This window comes from Myripristis murdjan, chromosome 23, assembly GCF_902150065.1.
Source record: "Myripristis murdjan chromosome 23, fMyrMur1.1, whole genome shotgun sequence".
NCBI lineage: Eukaryota > Metazoa > Chordata > Actinopteri > Holocentriformes > Holocentridae > Myripristis > Myripristis murdjan.
This window is the reverse complement of record NC_044002.1, coordinates 16,350,431-16,366,584: the sequence shown is the minus strand read 5'-3', so window position 1 is coordinate 16,366,584 and position 16,154 is coordinate 16,350,431. Positions and strand designations below refer to the sequence as shown.

The 16,154-nt window shown below is 41.4% G+C and overlaps 1 long non-coding RNA gene across 1 annotated transcript in view; it reads left to right on the top strand.

Moving 5' to 3' along the window:
* The first annotated feature begins 15,720 nt into the window (after positions 1-15,720).
* The window catches only part of LOC115355518 (uncharacterized), a 34,135-nt gene continuing 33,701 nt past the window's right edge, over positions 15,721-16,154 (top strand). The window contains exon 1 of the long non-coding RNA XR_003927888.1: positions 15,721-16,151. This is a non-coding gene — a long non-coding RNA (uncharacterized LOC115355518). The remainder of the gene's footprint in view (positions 16,152-16,154) is intronic.

Here is a 16,154-nt window from a genome sequence, read left to right as displayed (position 1 = left end):
GCAAAGGGGCCTTATATTCTTACTAGACTGTTCTAGCTGTTCTGTTATTTTCCTTTAACTGCTTAGTCGTCGTACCCACATTATTCATTTTTGCTCATCAACAATTTCTTGTTTGAAGCTCCAGTAGTCATCCTGACATCCTGAAGGTATTTGTTTAAAAATGTGGCATTTGATTTTGTCCATATCACCCAGTCCTAACTGCCTGTGGTGGTGCAGGAACCTGTGACCTACTTGTTAGAGGGCTACCATCCTGTCACTTGCTGCTCAGCTTTAGGTGGACTTGACATGTAATATGACATTTGTAGGCTCTATTTCACTCCGTATTCTTTTACATCATCATCCTAAACGACTCACATCATTAGACTTGTCTCTGACAAGAACAAGCCTGTAGCACTTCATCAGAAAACAGCAACATGACTGCAAAACTCTAAATGTTGCAGCATTTCATTTGATTTTACAGCTGTTAGGAGTAAAATTAATTTCAAATTGTTTAAAGTGCAGAGCAGGGATTTGCAGCAGGAAAATGTAGTCTGCAGGTGCATAAGGTACTGCATATACTTAAGTTATGTAATAGGACTCTTTGGGAACTAAAAGGAAAGCAGAGCATTAATACTAAGTGAGCAATTGAAGCACCTTGTGAGATATATGTGGGTTGATCATTTATACTCAAGGCAGAAGCAAAGATCAGCTCAGAGATATCTCACTTTATAAGAATGTATTGTCAGAACATGCAATATTTGTAATAGCAACTTGCAAATCTATTGAGCACTATATGATACACCTGCAATGTTATGCTTTAATCAGTAACAGTGATGAATGTATGAATTAATCCCTAAGGAGAACTTCTCTCTTCGTTTGCTGGCCTTCACCAGGACGTCCGAGGTTAGGGTCAGCCACAGAACAGCTCCCCTTGCTTACACAGGAGCTTGATGTCAGGTCATGTGGGTTCAGACATTCAGTCGATCAGTCTCTGTTCTTCTGGTGGAGACAATGTACTGGTACTTTTCCAATACGCCCTCATGTGGTAGCAGGAAGGAAATCACCCCGTCATATCAGTCAAGTTAATATTATTGTTGCTATATTACACTTTGGCCAGTAAAGGTTCAGTTTTGGACAGTTTATCAAGTTATTCCACTTGACAAACAAGGCAGATATGAAAAGATGTATTCTGAATTATGGGAAATAACTTCGACCAGGAGTTCATCATTCAATATACAGATAGTTCAGTCTGCAAAAGTGATACAATTTCTTAAAACAAGAGATTATGTTACCTATTATTACTGCGGTTAGTTGTATGGATAAGTAAGGGTGAACCACCATATATGTTGTTTGTTATTATTTCTGATGTATTTTTCTCCCTTGAAATTGGAATGGTGCGCCTTAAGGGATTATTCATTAAGAAAATTCTTATTATCAATCATTACTAGTTTTTTTTTTTATTTTTTAGCTATCACTCTTTTGTCAAGAGGTTTTGTATGTTGGATGTCATTTTGGAGCAAAACCCTTCTTAACACAATCTCATAAGACTTGCCTTTGAACTGTCCCGCTGTAATCCGATGGGAACGTGCATGGGGACAGATCTCAAACATGTTGCAAAATGCTGTGAACACCTGTTAAGGAGAGACCACAGCCGGAATATTTACTGTCTCCCTCCTTTTAAAGATGGTCCCTGCAAATAGCGGCCTGTTTGCTGTGGAATTTCAGAGCGAGTACCAAAGTACAACAGGCGGGGATGGTCCTGTCCAGTTCCCTCGCACCTTCAAAGGATGAGGCGTTTTATAGGTCTGCTTCACCCAGGAGATAAGGGGCAAAGTGCGCTGTCTTTTAGCTTGTTGACATTTTGGAGACTGAAGATTGAGTTGGAAATACTCAAGCAGCTTGAACAAGTAACCACACAGAGATACTGTGAATAGTTTCAGTCCAAAATGAGATATTCACTATCTGGGGGGAGAGTGTGGGTTTTAATAGGGCAAAATTAAAATAAAATGTCCTGCTTTTCGAAGGATTTTCCCTCCCTGATAAATTGTATTTCACAGATATCAACTAATCAGCCAAAGTGTCATAAAAAGTTGGTGAAATGAACTTTGATACAATTAAATCCTGTGCTGATATCCACAAACAAAACATTATGAGAGATATGTGGTGTTTTGGAGCATGGAAGAATAAATACCACTCATTCTTTCTACTGTTATAAGACTGGACTGTTCCCCACGCCCACTCAGATTGTGTGTAACCATAGCCGCAGATGTAGCCTGTACAGTATGAGAAGCAGCTCTGCCAATAAATTGGACTGTCTAGGCTGATACAGGGTGGATCCAAGCCTCCGTCTGGATAAAACCCTTGTCACAAAAACTCAGCTCCAAATCTACGGCCATTCCCGAGGACGACTCACAGATAATGTCTCTGGCACCGGATCAGCAGAGGCAGAACACTCAGACACCAGAAATCATGATGTATGTACATGTACGTGTGTGCATGTGCGTGTGTCTTTCTCCGTCTCTTTCCCTCTCTCCCTCCCTCCTCCCTCTCACTCTGTCAAATAATCCTCCTGACCACAATTTCCAAAGCCAAGATAGCACTTAAGCAGCGTGCACTCACTGTCTTGGCACTCGCACAGTGATATCTGTTTCTTTTCATATTTTTGTGCTGAAGATGAGGTGAAGACCGAGACGCTCAAGTTTGGGACTCATCTGGAATTCTTTCGGTGTTATTGAACAGGACGTCAGAGCAGTGATAACAGTTGCTATAAAACTAATGTGACTTTTGCTTTTTTTTTTTTTCCTATTTGGACGCTTGTCAGAATGTTGATAGAAGAGCAGATATCATCGTATCTGGACTGGTTCGCCACTCCAGGTATGACAGTGTAGGATCGCAGGATGATGATGAGTGACAGGGGTGAAAGAGGGGGGGAGGATTTGGAGCAGCAATTCAGTGAGGCCTCATGCTGGATGGAGCCCAAGAAAGTCTAGATTAATACTGCTCTCTTATGGCCCTATGGGCTTTTGGGTCCATCCTTTCCTGGGGCCCAGATGTCCTAGCAGGGTCCCCGAGTGGTTGCCTAGGAAACCACATGAGATAAACATCAGATAATTCATCCTAAGTGACGTTTTTTTCTCCATAGCAGAAGGACTCAGAGGCAAAGAAAAAAAAAAAAAAAAAAGCATCAGGCATGAACTGTGCATCAAGTCAAGTCCATCCACAAACAGCTGAAAGTGCAGGGCAAGAGAAGCTATAACTTTCAGCTTTGTCCACAGTGAAAATGCTTTTTTTTTCTAAACTGAATTTGAACATTATTTTTGATCTGTATGACCTAATGTGGAGGGAGACTGTCCTTCAATTTGAGTGGGGGTTAAGCCTTATTTTTCGATAGGCATCCTCCCTGCTGAAGAGACTTCGAATAAAGCATGGGATTTTTGTTATTCTGGAGAGTTTCACCCTTTTTCTTAAGAAAAGGTGTTGAGCTATGAGAGCAGTGTGTCGTGTGAAGTGTGGAGGGGCTTGTTTGGGAGAGAAAGTCTGAGTCTGTACTAGCTTCAGGGTTGCTGGTCTGTAGCGGACCCTGGGGCTCAACTGTAGTAGCACTAATCGGCTGTGATAACCAAACTTTCACCAGTCGTCTCCTGTTCAGTTTAGACTTCATTTGCACAGGAAATATTCCTGCTTACTACTGTTTGCCTCATATTTTTGAGAAAGTTTTACTTGTTTGCAGTTCTGTAGATTGCGATCAAACCAAAACTTCAAAACCAGGGTGAAATCAAATTGTTTAGGTGACCTCCTATTTCCCTCACATTTCTCCAGATTACATCACCTGCGCTTCTGCGTACGTGCATGCTTCACACCATGCGTAAACAGTTTTTGGCTGCAGGCTGATGGAGAAGTGGCACAAAAAAAAAAATCACATAAAAGAGGGAATTTACACATTATTGTACCACAACTATTAAAATATACAAAGTGTCCTTAATATCCACTTTCATTGCTAGTGTATGATTTTGTCCCAGCCTATTTATCTAATTTATATTGTGAGTGAATTTTGTCTGTTACACCGTGTCACACATAATAAAGATGTGCTCATGGACTGATTTAGAGGCAATGTGTGATCAATTAACAGTCATTACCAGTGCTATAAATAGGCAGAGACGTGTGTAATAACACAAATCACTGAATGTGATTTTCTGTTCATAAGCTAATCAAGATGATGAATAGCTCACGTACCACTTCAGGTTTCTGAGAGCTGTTCTCTTAGAGCTGTGTGCTGAACTGGGCCCACTGTTAGAATGACAGACACAGAGAAAGCACACGATCCCTGTCACTCATCTATTTTGGAGAAAGGTGGGGTCCCCTCGCCTGCACCTGTAGCTCACACACTTGTACTGTGTGCACTGATGCGCCTCTTCGCCTCACGCTTTTAGTCACACCATTTCTTTTTTGCATCTTCCAGGGTCCACAGCTCAGAGCTAACGTAATTTATAGCTTCAATCTCTCTTCGTCACTCTACCTATTTCATTTTGTTGTGGATGCCAGCATTAAGACCTCCAAACAAAATAGCCCTCCTCTGCTCAACCTTTCTAGCCATTGTTTCAATTTCACATTTGGTGGAATTACCTTTTTTTTTCCTTTGAGAATGAATGCAACTACTTTTTATATGGAAATACTGCTAATTGGTGTGTGTCAACCTCCATTTAGGGCTGATTGTGGGAGTAGACAAGAGGCTTCTGCATGTGCAAACAATTCCACAGTGACTGAGATGTATAAAACAGAACAGTGAGTATGCATGTTTTTTAAATTTGACACAAAGAGTGTGTATGCATATTTCTGTTTTTGTATGCAGAGTTTAAGTCTTAAGTCTTAACAGGGTTCTATCCATCTGGGGCCTGGATATTTTTTTTTTTTATCACCAGAAACAGTGTTGAAAAAAGTGTAACTCTATTAAAATGCTATTAAAGTATACAGTGGACGTATTAGGATTTAAAATATACTTTAAAAAAAAAAGTAAATGGTTCCTATCAGAGTCTTAAAATATGACAGCAGTGCAGTAAAAATAATCACCTTTTGCATTTTATTTTGCACTTCAATAAACGGTGGACGGTTTAAAGTGATGTGCAACACGGGTCATGACCGGGGTTCAAACGCGCGACGTTAGGTGCACACGACATGTGCCACAGCCCTCCAATCCGCCAAGACACATTGATGGATTTAATTTCTTTAGGTCAAGCAAATGCATATGGGCCCTGTGAAGGATGTTGGCACGCAGTTACAGTGCATGTGACTCAGCTGGCTTTCAAGCTTTACCACAATGTCAGAGGCGTTGTTTAGACCCTAATATGGCAAGACAAACACATGGTGCTTATATATGTAATGGGGGAAAACGCATGCTGGAATGCGTGAGGAATCTGATTGTGGTTGGGGAAATGAATATTGCCCCCTGCACTCCAATGGGATTATGGAGTATTAAAGATGAAAAGCAAAACTACCCCGGGGGTGGACATGCTAGAGAGTGTTCATGACGCAGCCAAGCGAAACGACTTTGTAATCAAATCTAATGTACACTGTTCAGAGCATCCCTGAAATCCTAAAAGCTGACAGGGGGAAATTGTTTCCATGTTGAGGAACAACAACGCAAATCCACTTTTGAGCAATTATTGTCCTTGCAGCATCTTGAACCCTTTTGAGAGCAGATGAAGGGAGGGCAAAAATACAGCATATATTCTACAATGTAGGGCGCGTAAATCTCTTCAAAAAATTATCCCTTTTATGTAAACAGGATTTATGTTTTTGGTGTACACATACTGCTTTGGACTTGTAAACATGTTGCAGATGTTGGAAAATGGATACATGGTATCGCTAGACAAGACGGCTGAAAAAGACCATGAGAAAGTGACAAAGACGATAATGGAAAAAAAATTAATAAAAATAATGCTGTTTTTATATCTCTTAGATTCATTTGGAAAACAGATATATGGCATCTTCGGACAAGACAGTTGAAAGGATGACCAGGAGGAACTAAAAGCAGAAAAGCTGCTCATTTGTAAGTAGTTAATAGCTTCAAATCCCCAATCTTCCATGTGTTTTCCATGCAGTCGATAAAAAATCATATAAATCAGAAAACGGTTCTTGTTATCCGAAGGCAGTGACAAATGCTCCAGTTGTCCTAGATCGTCGTTTTTGCAAAAATGTGCTCTTGAGGCCTGACAGTGTGCCAATTTTCTTTCCAGTCAAACGGTTTATTTCATTATTTAGTTCCCCCTCTCTGTTCCAGGGTGCTAATCAATAAAATTACAGTAGATGCTGCAGATTTTTGTTCAAATGAAAACATTCTGCCTTGATTGAGGAAAGTTGAGAGTTGCTGTCTGAGACTGTAATAATAATAATAATAATAATGATCCTGTTTATGTTTTTGTTCTTGGTTACGTTTTGACTGCCATTCAGCATTTATTTTTCATTGCAATACATGCATGCCACATAGCGATTTTTCCAGTTTTTGACCTATATGTGTATCACATTGTCATTCATTATAGTTTTAGTTGAGTGCCTCTTGCTTCTGCTTGTATGTTGCCGTAACTGCAGAGGGAGACAAAGCACCAGCAAAAAGCCTCAGTTTGACTGATAAGGCCTTTCTGGTTTGGGCTGAGCCTGCTCTCTTTAAACCAACATTTTGTCTAATATGCTGTGGCATTAACAGCTGTAATATGCTTTCACACATGCTATACAAATGTCACATATTTTTTAAACGGGATAAGATTTATTACCAGGCTACAATGTTATAATTCAGTCCAGTATTTAACAGTTTGAAACATGAATTTTAGCAGAGAGAATTCCTCCTCTTGGACTGTCGCCATTTATTTTAGTTTATGAAGATGATGAGCTTTTCTACCAAAAGTAAGTTTAAATGTGTGTCACATTGCTGAGTCGCATTCTCAGCAGCAATGTGTGTGTGCAAAGTGAGTACTTTTGGGATCCTCAAGGGGGCTCTTTACTCCCATGTTTTAAAGTGCAGCAGGCAAAGCTGTACAACAGCCCGGCAAACCCCCGGATTAAGGCACCTCCACCGCCCCTGAGTGGTTCCACCATCTTGGTTCCTACCATCGAAAATTTCAAAATCAAACCGCAACAGTTGTCTGTATAAAGCACAGCATGCATGTTTATTTACAGCAGAATATCAGCGCTTTTAGTCCGTTGAAAATTAAAATGTAACAGTGTTAACTGCTCTCTTTGGCAACTCTATAGTCATATTTTTTGTGTGACCATTAAAAAATCTTGCACTACAAAAATAAAATGTAAATGTCTATACTTTATAGCCACTTCAGCAAAAGCATCCAGGAGCTGGTTAGTGTTTGCTCAAGGTAAAGGTGAGACATCGCTGCATAAAGCAGCATGTATACTATACCCTCACCTGTTAACTAATTTTAACTTGCAGGCTGGTAAGGATCTTTAGCCACAGACAGCTCCATTAACCAGCCAGCAGGCAGTGAGAATACGTCTCAGTAGCTATTAAACCCTCTAAAGTGTGCAGAGCAATTACAGGAGCTCGTTCAAACAGCATAAAATGCATTTCAAGACTGTGCCGAGTTATTTTGCATGAGCACATTTTTCAGTGGCAACTTGCTGGTGTCTTAGTAATAATAGCAATTAGGACGAATTACTGAATGATAATGCACAGATCTACTATCTGGGGGAAAAAAGTGAAATATATAAATAAGTAGAATTTGGGTGGAGACTGCTGTTGGTGCTGCCGTCCTCAGGCTGTCTCTCAGATCCATGAATGAATCCCCCTGTGTAATTCAGGGTTCGAATCCCATCTGTTGCTCTGGTCTGTTAACCTTGTATCTTAAAAATCGTTTTGATCATCACAACCTCCTGAAGGTGTTAACATACTGAACAGTGAGGTTTTATCGCAAATGATTATTTTAATTTACTTAAATTGGGCTAGTTTACTTTTATATTGCTTTTGTACTGTACCTTTAATTATGGGAGGAATTATGCATTTCTCCACAAGATAAAGGTATTAAGAAAAAGGTGCGAGTGTCTGTTTTTGCCCCTTAACGTTCAACCCATGTAGATAAGAAGGAAATACACGAGGAGTGTCAATTCTTCTCAAAGAATCTTTTGTTAATTATAGAACTAATTGTATTTTGTTCATTTACTTCACAAAAGATTGTAATTTCAGTGTAGTTGGTTTGATCCAGTACGACTTGATTTGGTCTGTTAGTAATTCATACATGAAGAATTATTGCACTGGGACTTTGGGAATCAAACATGTGTTACACTTCTGTAAGTTTCTACTCCCTTGAAAATACTCTGCCCTTAATGGGTTGGGCCTTATTGTTGAAACACACTGAAATCTCTCCCACTCTCTCTTCCCCTCTCTATTTGTCTGTGTGTGTGTGTCCCGCTCTCGCACACACACACAATCACACACATAGATACAACCACAACCGCTTAACCGGTTTTAGCAGGCTCTAATAGCTCAAAACCACAGAGAGTCAAAAAAAACTTTTGTAAGAGTCACATCACGTTAGTGCTGACCTTGCTGATTGAGTTTGCTCACAATCACACGGGTCAAGTCTGGGGTCAGGCCCATGGATCATTTGGTTTAATGGCCGTTTCCTGCCTTCTCAAATGTACGTGTTGCCACATGCCTGGGAAACAAGGAGATGGTAATGTAGTATGCATCCATATTATTTACAGGACCCAGAAGTGAAAAAGGGTTGCAGGGAAAGAGAGAGACAGAGAGACAATGAGAACGATGGAAGGGAAAAGAAACAGAGGGGAGAGGTAGATCGACAGCAAGGAAAAGAGAGCCAGAGAGAAAGAGAGAGAGAGCGAGATCTACTAATTTTGTGGCCTGTCTGTGTCACCAGCACCCTGTTGGGACGACAGATGTGCAGATGATGTCATGTAGAAAGGGGATAGGGCGGGAGGGTGGAGCGAGCGGAGCGCGGGAGGACAGTCGACAGGCGGAGCCTTGATCTGAGAGAGAGGGAAGGGGAGAGAGGAAAGATGGGAGAGAGGGAGCAGGGCTACAGTGATCCTTCATTGCCCTGCAGCCACGCAATTATCAAGTTTTCATAAGAGGCGTTTCAGTAGTGCTAGTCGTTGTTCCAAACATGGCTATTAATGTGTTTTTAATGGAAAAATATATACATAGGAAGCACAGATCGCTCAAGAAAAAAAAAAAAAAATCTGTGGTGCTATATTTGCTGGGCCTTCGTCATTTTGAATGGCAGGAGCACCAAATGTGCTGAACTGGTGGTTTTCGATGCAGTACCTCTCACAAAGCACAGCCTCTCCAAACCACACAGGCCATTGGAGCTATAATTTGCTTAGTGCAGACATTGCTGAAGTTTACCCTCCCATCCCCTGACCGGCCACAGCATAAGAACCCAATTGTTCTCGCGGTCTGCAGTGACAATGACTGTTTGTGGTCATCCAGAGAGAAAGAAAGTGAGAAAGAGAAAGAGACTGAGGAGGAGAGAAAGTAGAGCGGTGCGATACAGTCATTTGTACTGTTAGCTGCCACAGATACGGCAACGGTCATGCTCAGAGCAGGGGGGTCTGGGTCAGGGTGAGCACCGAGCACTCGAGGGTGCACCGGCGGGGTCGCCTCAAGGACACAATTCTCCCAACAAGTCCCTCAATCAGTCCCTGTGTCCTGCGCTTTTGTCCCCGCCAAACGTCCCAACAATTATAACGTTGAGACAAACTTTAGCTTGCTTGCATTTTGACGATTAGCTGCCCCCCCTCCTCCCCTCCTCCCCTTCTTTCCCTCCTTCCCTCCTCCCGCCTCCCTGCACCCTTTCAGACCAGTTGTGCTGGCACGGCAGAGGGAGAAATTGAATGAATTAGGCAGTCGGATGTTGCCTAATGGTTGTACTGCACAAATGCAGCCATTCCTGGCATTGTTATGTGTTAGAATGAGACTGAGAGGGATTGTGCTCCTGGGCCAGCGCAGGAAGGCAGTTACTAAGTGAGACAACCTGTGGGAATCAATCCAAAGCTAAGGAAGAATAAGACAGTTTTTATAGTATTTTTTTATAGTATTTTTTTTTTTTTTAAACATGGCTGGAGGCGTTACTTCTCTTGAGGCAACCTACTTTTATTGATGTACACCAAAGTATGGCCAGGTGACAGAAGTCAAATATCATGATATCTTTGACCGAATATCTTCATGCTGGTGTTGTGACGATATTATAGGGATGACTGTTGGTGCTGTCAAAAGATATTTACACAGAAGTGATTCTTGATGAACAATAAGTCAGAAATGTGGCTATGGTGACCAGCCACAACAGTCTAATAAGGAAACTGTATCTCTACTGTAATGCAGCCTTATAAACCGGATGACATCTAGTCTAATATCACCACATTAATATAACATTGGTACTAACATTATACTCATATTACTCATATTATAATATTGATCAGTCAGGCCTACAACAAAGGGCAATTACAGACATACAGTCACCGATACATTGATTCATTCATAACTAAATAAATGTGGCAGCCCTAACGTTAATGCAGGTCAATCCAGAGTGAGATAACAAGCATATGAAAAATGCGGTGCCAAAAATACAGCACCTTGGCTTACAAAACGGCTGGTAACAAAAGGCCGACCACATTCTTGCTTGATAACACACAAAATAAAACATACAGCGTAAACCATGAGAGTGTGGCCCTGCCCCGTAAGTGCATGCATACACAGTGTGAGCACAATGCAGCTTATCGAGCTGATAAGACGCTGAGAAGTGCACAGGCCTGTTACAGACAGCAGCTGCGGCCCCGTGTTGTTGCCTCTCTCTCCCTCTCATAGGGAAGTGGTCTTGACCCGAGCTTGAGGACACCCTCGGCCCACTGGGTAATCATTCACCTGTTACCTGTGGCAACCAAGCTGCAATATACTGTACAACCACTGGACTGCTGATAACAAGGTGATAACAGCATATTTTACGGGGCACAGGCACACACACACACACACACACACACACACACACACACAAACAGTTGTGCATGCACGTGCACTCACATGCACATAAGCACACACTGACACACGTACACATATCTGTTAATTATCGCTGCTCATGCACTGCGTATCACAGGCTTAGCGTTTTAATTAACGTGATATTGCTTTAGACATGCTTGTGAAGTTCCTTTTGCGTTATCAGTTGATATCAAATGCAGATTTTCTAACAGATACAATAATTATCAGATGGATGGTTATTATGCAGTTAATCTAGGGACTCTTACTCTTTTCATGAAGTGCACTGATGAGCTGGATCCAGGTAAAAAACCGTTACCCCTCATTGATTTCCCTTATTAAATCTTCACTAATCACAACGGAAGAGATGTAGATAAAGAGAAGCAGATGAGTTTAAGAAGGATTAAGCTTTTAGACAGCTGAGATGTGGATTCTACAAATTAGGCTGTAACTCAATAGACGAATGTCCTTAATATTTTGTCTGTGTCAACTGTAGAAGCCAAATTGAGCCGCTTTGGAGTGCAGAGCTGGCGCCCATCAAACTTCTTACAGTAGGATATGGCGAGTCGGATTTCACGCGTAATGAGTGGGTAGAGATGGTCAAGGGGAAAAGGTCAGCGGCCCTGTCCTGGTGTGAGCGGTTTGATCAATAAAGGCTCGGGGCTCATCATGGTGGTAGGTGGGGTGTGGCACTGCACTGCAGCACGTTTAGGGGGAACAGGACGGGGTGTCATCCAAGGAGAGGAAGGAAGGGAGGAGGGGGTAGAGGCAGCAGTTTGGCCCTCGACAAAGTCCCCTCCCACATTTTCCACACCTCCCCTCCTCCCGCCTCCTCCCTTCACCTCCTCTTCCTCCCAGCCTTGCTCCTTCCTCCCCTCCAGAGCTGCCGTCGTTGGGTGCTCGGTGCAGAATGGCCTGTGTCTGAGAGCAGTGGCCTGAAATAAAACTAAGAGGGGCCTTGGGCGGCGGAGAATGCTAGCTTTGTCTCAGCTGCCATCCACACTGTCTGGAGACATGGAGGGAGAGAGCTCAAAGAGAGTGTCTGATTGCAAATTAGTAGTGCCAAATGGAGCTCCCTCCTTCCACCTTCACCAGATTCAGCCCCCCTCTCTCTTCTCTCCTCTCTTCTCCTCTCCTCTCCTCTCCTCCTCTCCTCTCCTCCTTACCTCTTCAGGCGTCATGCTGCTTCAAATTAGGAAGAAATATACGTTGCCAAAGAAAGTTACTGCACGTTTGCATCATTGATGTGGTTAAATGTCCACCAAGAAAAAAAAAGTTTTTGTCAATAACTTTCTTTTAATTGATGTGAATGAGTGTCCATGAATAGTAAGGAATGAATGATTGATGAGTATTGAGTGCACAAGTCCATTTAGGTGTGATGTGACAAAAGGTTTTGGATGATAAGTGCTTAATGTTACGTCCATATCCATCAGCTGGACTATCATCCCTTAACACTATCACTGAAGGGATAATTCACTTTGATTTTATTTTCCAGCACACTCATGTCAAAGTCAAAGTTTGATCGTAGCTGTCCTGGCAACATCCATAAACTTGGGATTTTTTTTTTTTTTTTTTTTTTTTTTTTGTCCGTGTCATGCCTCCATTGATAATTGCAACCAGACAAAATAACTTCTTTGTCCTCCAAATTAAATAAATAAATAAATAAAAAGTTACAAAGAAAAGAAAAATAAAGCATGATATTCACGATCACTTTATCTGTTGCCTCGTTATGGTTCTTTTTAGGATTAAAAGTTTGGCTTCAAAAGCAAAAACCCAGTCATGCCAAGTCAAATCAAATTTATTTCTAAAGTGCATTTAATAAATGTCCTTTGTCTCAAGGTGGTATAAAAAAAACCAAAACAAAAACAAAAAACGTACGTGTAGATAAACCCGAAAGAGAAGAAACACATCATACATTTTAAGGCTTGGAAGAGTTCTGCCCAAAACCACAAATGCTATACCAGAGTGCAATACCATTATAAGGCATGCAGCTATAATGGATCATAATGTGTTATAATAATAACATATGGGCCATTAGAAGCTTTAATAATAGGTTTGTATCTCTTATGTATGTTAACTCTCTTTATGAGGCAAATTAGGGCAGCTGCATAAAGGATATAATGCACTCTGGTTATTGATATGTCTTCATGAGCTGCAGATTTATATGTGCTAATGAGAACAAACACAATTTCACATGAATTACCACCCAAATCATGACATTTGCTATTACTAGTATGATTACTGTGACAAATCCTGTATCTATACTTGTGTATGTAGTGACAGCAATGAAGTTGCAATTACTTTAAGGCATAAACTGACACTGTTATTCTGAACGAACTAACGTGAATTTGCAGTGTGGTGGTCAGTGATAATATAACGGGACACACAGCTGAACGACTGACCTTTCAGTTACAAAACGGTCTCTCTAAGCATAAGGCCACCCTGTCGTTGATACTAGTTAACACTCTACCTGTAAGCTGTAGATCTCTGTGTATTATTATCGAATGCCTGTGCCTGTAGTGCCGGTAATTGAGATCACTAAATAGTTTGACACATGAACATGTATTATGCTTTGTCAGGTGGTTGGATGCTGTCTGTTATCATGTGAAAAATAGGCTGCAGTGTGTGTGTGTGTGTGTGTGTGTGTGAGTGTGTGTGTCCTCAGTCACATGAAGCCATGAGGCTGAATCAACATGAACTTCCTTCACCTTCTAATTCTTGTATGCACGATATGCGTGCCCTGTCCATACACGAGTGAGCCATAGGAACACTCACACACTTAATCTTCCTATCTCTGCAGACAGATATAGGCTTACTGTACACAGACCAGCGGTCACCGAGGGCGACTGTCAATAAAGTTCTCCCACCACTCAATACTCCTGCCTCCGTCCTGCAGGTTCACATTGTGACTGGGTTATGCTTTGATTGCATGGAAACTCTCACATGAACAGAGCCAAAGCAAAATCAAATCACATGCGGCCTCTTGCCTCTTTACACACAGTGAATATGAGCATGGACAATGGCACACAACTGTAGCCCGCGTTCAGTTAGACAGCAGTGAATTGCTTTCTTTGTACGTGATTAATAATCTCAAGTGAAACGTTGCTGCTGTTTTGTAGATTAACATGACAAATCATGGTCATGTGTGTTTTTAAATGTGTGTTTTCATTGTAGGACCATGTCTGCAAATTTCCATCAAAGGACAATAACCTTTTTCGGTCGGGCTGGACTGAATTTCACAATAGATGGATTTTAATTAACTGGTGAATTTTGTCATAACATTTCCTCCTTTTGTAAATATACACTATTATATAGCACAGTAAGAAGGAGTGTGTTCGGATGAAGCATTAGTGGAGTGTTACTCTGCTATAAGAATGAATTTTTCATCTCTATCTATCTATCTATCTGTCTGTCTGTCTGTCTGTCTGTCTATCTATCTATCTATCTATCTATCTATCTATCTATCTATCTAGTCATTAAAAGAGACAATATTGCTATAAATACAGCAGCCTATATGTAGGACAAGCAGAGGCAAAATAATATTTTCCTATTATAACCTTAACCCTAACCCTATTTTTCTTATCAGGCAAATCCACCATAGGCCTGCTTTACTCCACTGTCCCAAACAAAACAAAAGCTGCATCCTCTAGATAGCTATAAATATTTAAAAACACATTCATTATCATTTGGTTTAATACAGATATAACTAAAAGTAAAGTAGGTGAATACTATCCCGTTTTGTTGCCTTCCTTTTAGATATGGAGAGCTTTTTTCATGTATTTATTTATTGATTGAGTGATTGAATATGATGATGTGTATAGTCTTATCTCCACAACAAGATACAGCTGAATAATCAATAAAGTGGCTGTGAGGCCAATCATAGAGCTTAACAAGTCTGGGCTTGTCTTGAAGTCACCTGAGGTTCCTGACTATGAGCGTCATTAACTTACGGGGCTTGGAGGAGGAGGATGAGGAGGGGTGGGGGGCGCGGAGTTATATTCATTACCACAGGCAAACAGGTGTAAGGGCTTCAGGTTTGAAATCCCAACTATTTGCTTTTATTAGATGACATAAAAGGGAACGATTTCCTTTAATAAGGTGCAGAATGAACTCAACTGTGTTTTTCCCCCTTGTTGTTCATTCAGGCTGCTTTAGACCTCAAAAGTGGTCGGAGGATGACACAGCCAAATTTAGGGTATTACCAGTTGCCTTGATTATAATTATTTTCTCCAACACGATAGGCTACCTGGTGGTCATTTGAAATAGATGATGCTGTTTGAATAAAAACTTTGTCGAGCTATTCACTAAACAAGTGGCAGGCCTGGGTGAAGCCCTTTGGAGAATGACCCTAACGAAAAATCACTACAATATTCCTATAATAATCCTGTAGAGGCTTTTTGTGAGTCTGTGACCCACAAGACTGGATTTATAATAACCTTATCATACTTGATGCTGTCTTTTTATTTATATAGCATCGGTGCATTGTTCCTCCAGGCTCATCATTTTGGATATTATCAATCATTTATAGTTCTGCGGCCATATTTTAGGCTGCACCCCTCTAAAAAGAATTGGGGGATTTTATTTCTTTTTCTGAGGTGAATATCGGGGAAGTTTATTATAAGAGAAGCAAACCGTGTTTTTTGATTTGGGGCTGAGATAGGAGGTGGGGTAGGTTAGGCTCGCCGAATGATCATCTACCGCAACCTTTTTTTTTTTTTTCTTGCAAATATTTCAATGTGACTTCGTCGTGTTTCTTTTCTTTTTTTTTCTCCCCTTTAGCAGACATTAAATAACCAGTGCGATAGTGCAGGCTGCAGACCCAGGCTGGTTGTATAACGGGCTTCACCTCAGCTGAACTTGACGCATCTGGTTCATCGGCGGCGCAGGACGCACGGCGCAGTCTGTAGCCTGTCTGTCCCCACTGAACCGAGATGGATGGCCGGGGAAGAGAGGGAGGAATTCAAGTCTTTGATGGCCCGGTAGCCGCTATCGGATACCGTGTCCCATATATCCAAATGAAGGCTTCCCCTCCTCGTCGCCTACAAATATTGTCGCCTCTATTTATTTTTTGTCCAGACGCATCAGAAGGCGAACCGCGGTGTAGGAAATAAAGCCCGTGGACATGGAGTTGACACCCGGGGGGAAGAGACGGTCTCCAACTTGAACTTGAGCCCTGTGATCGGTG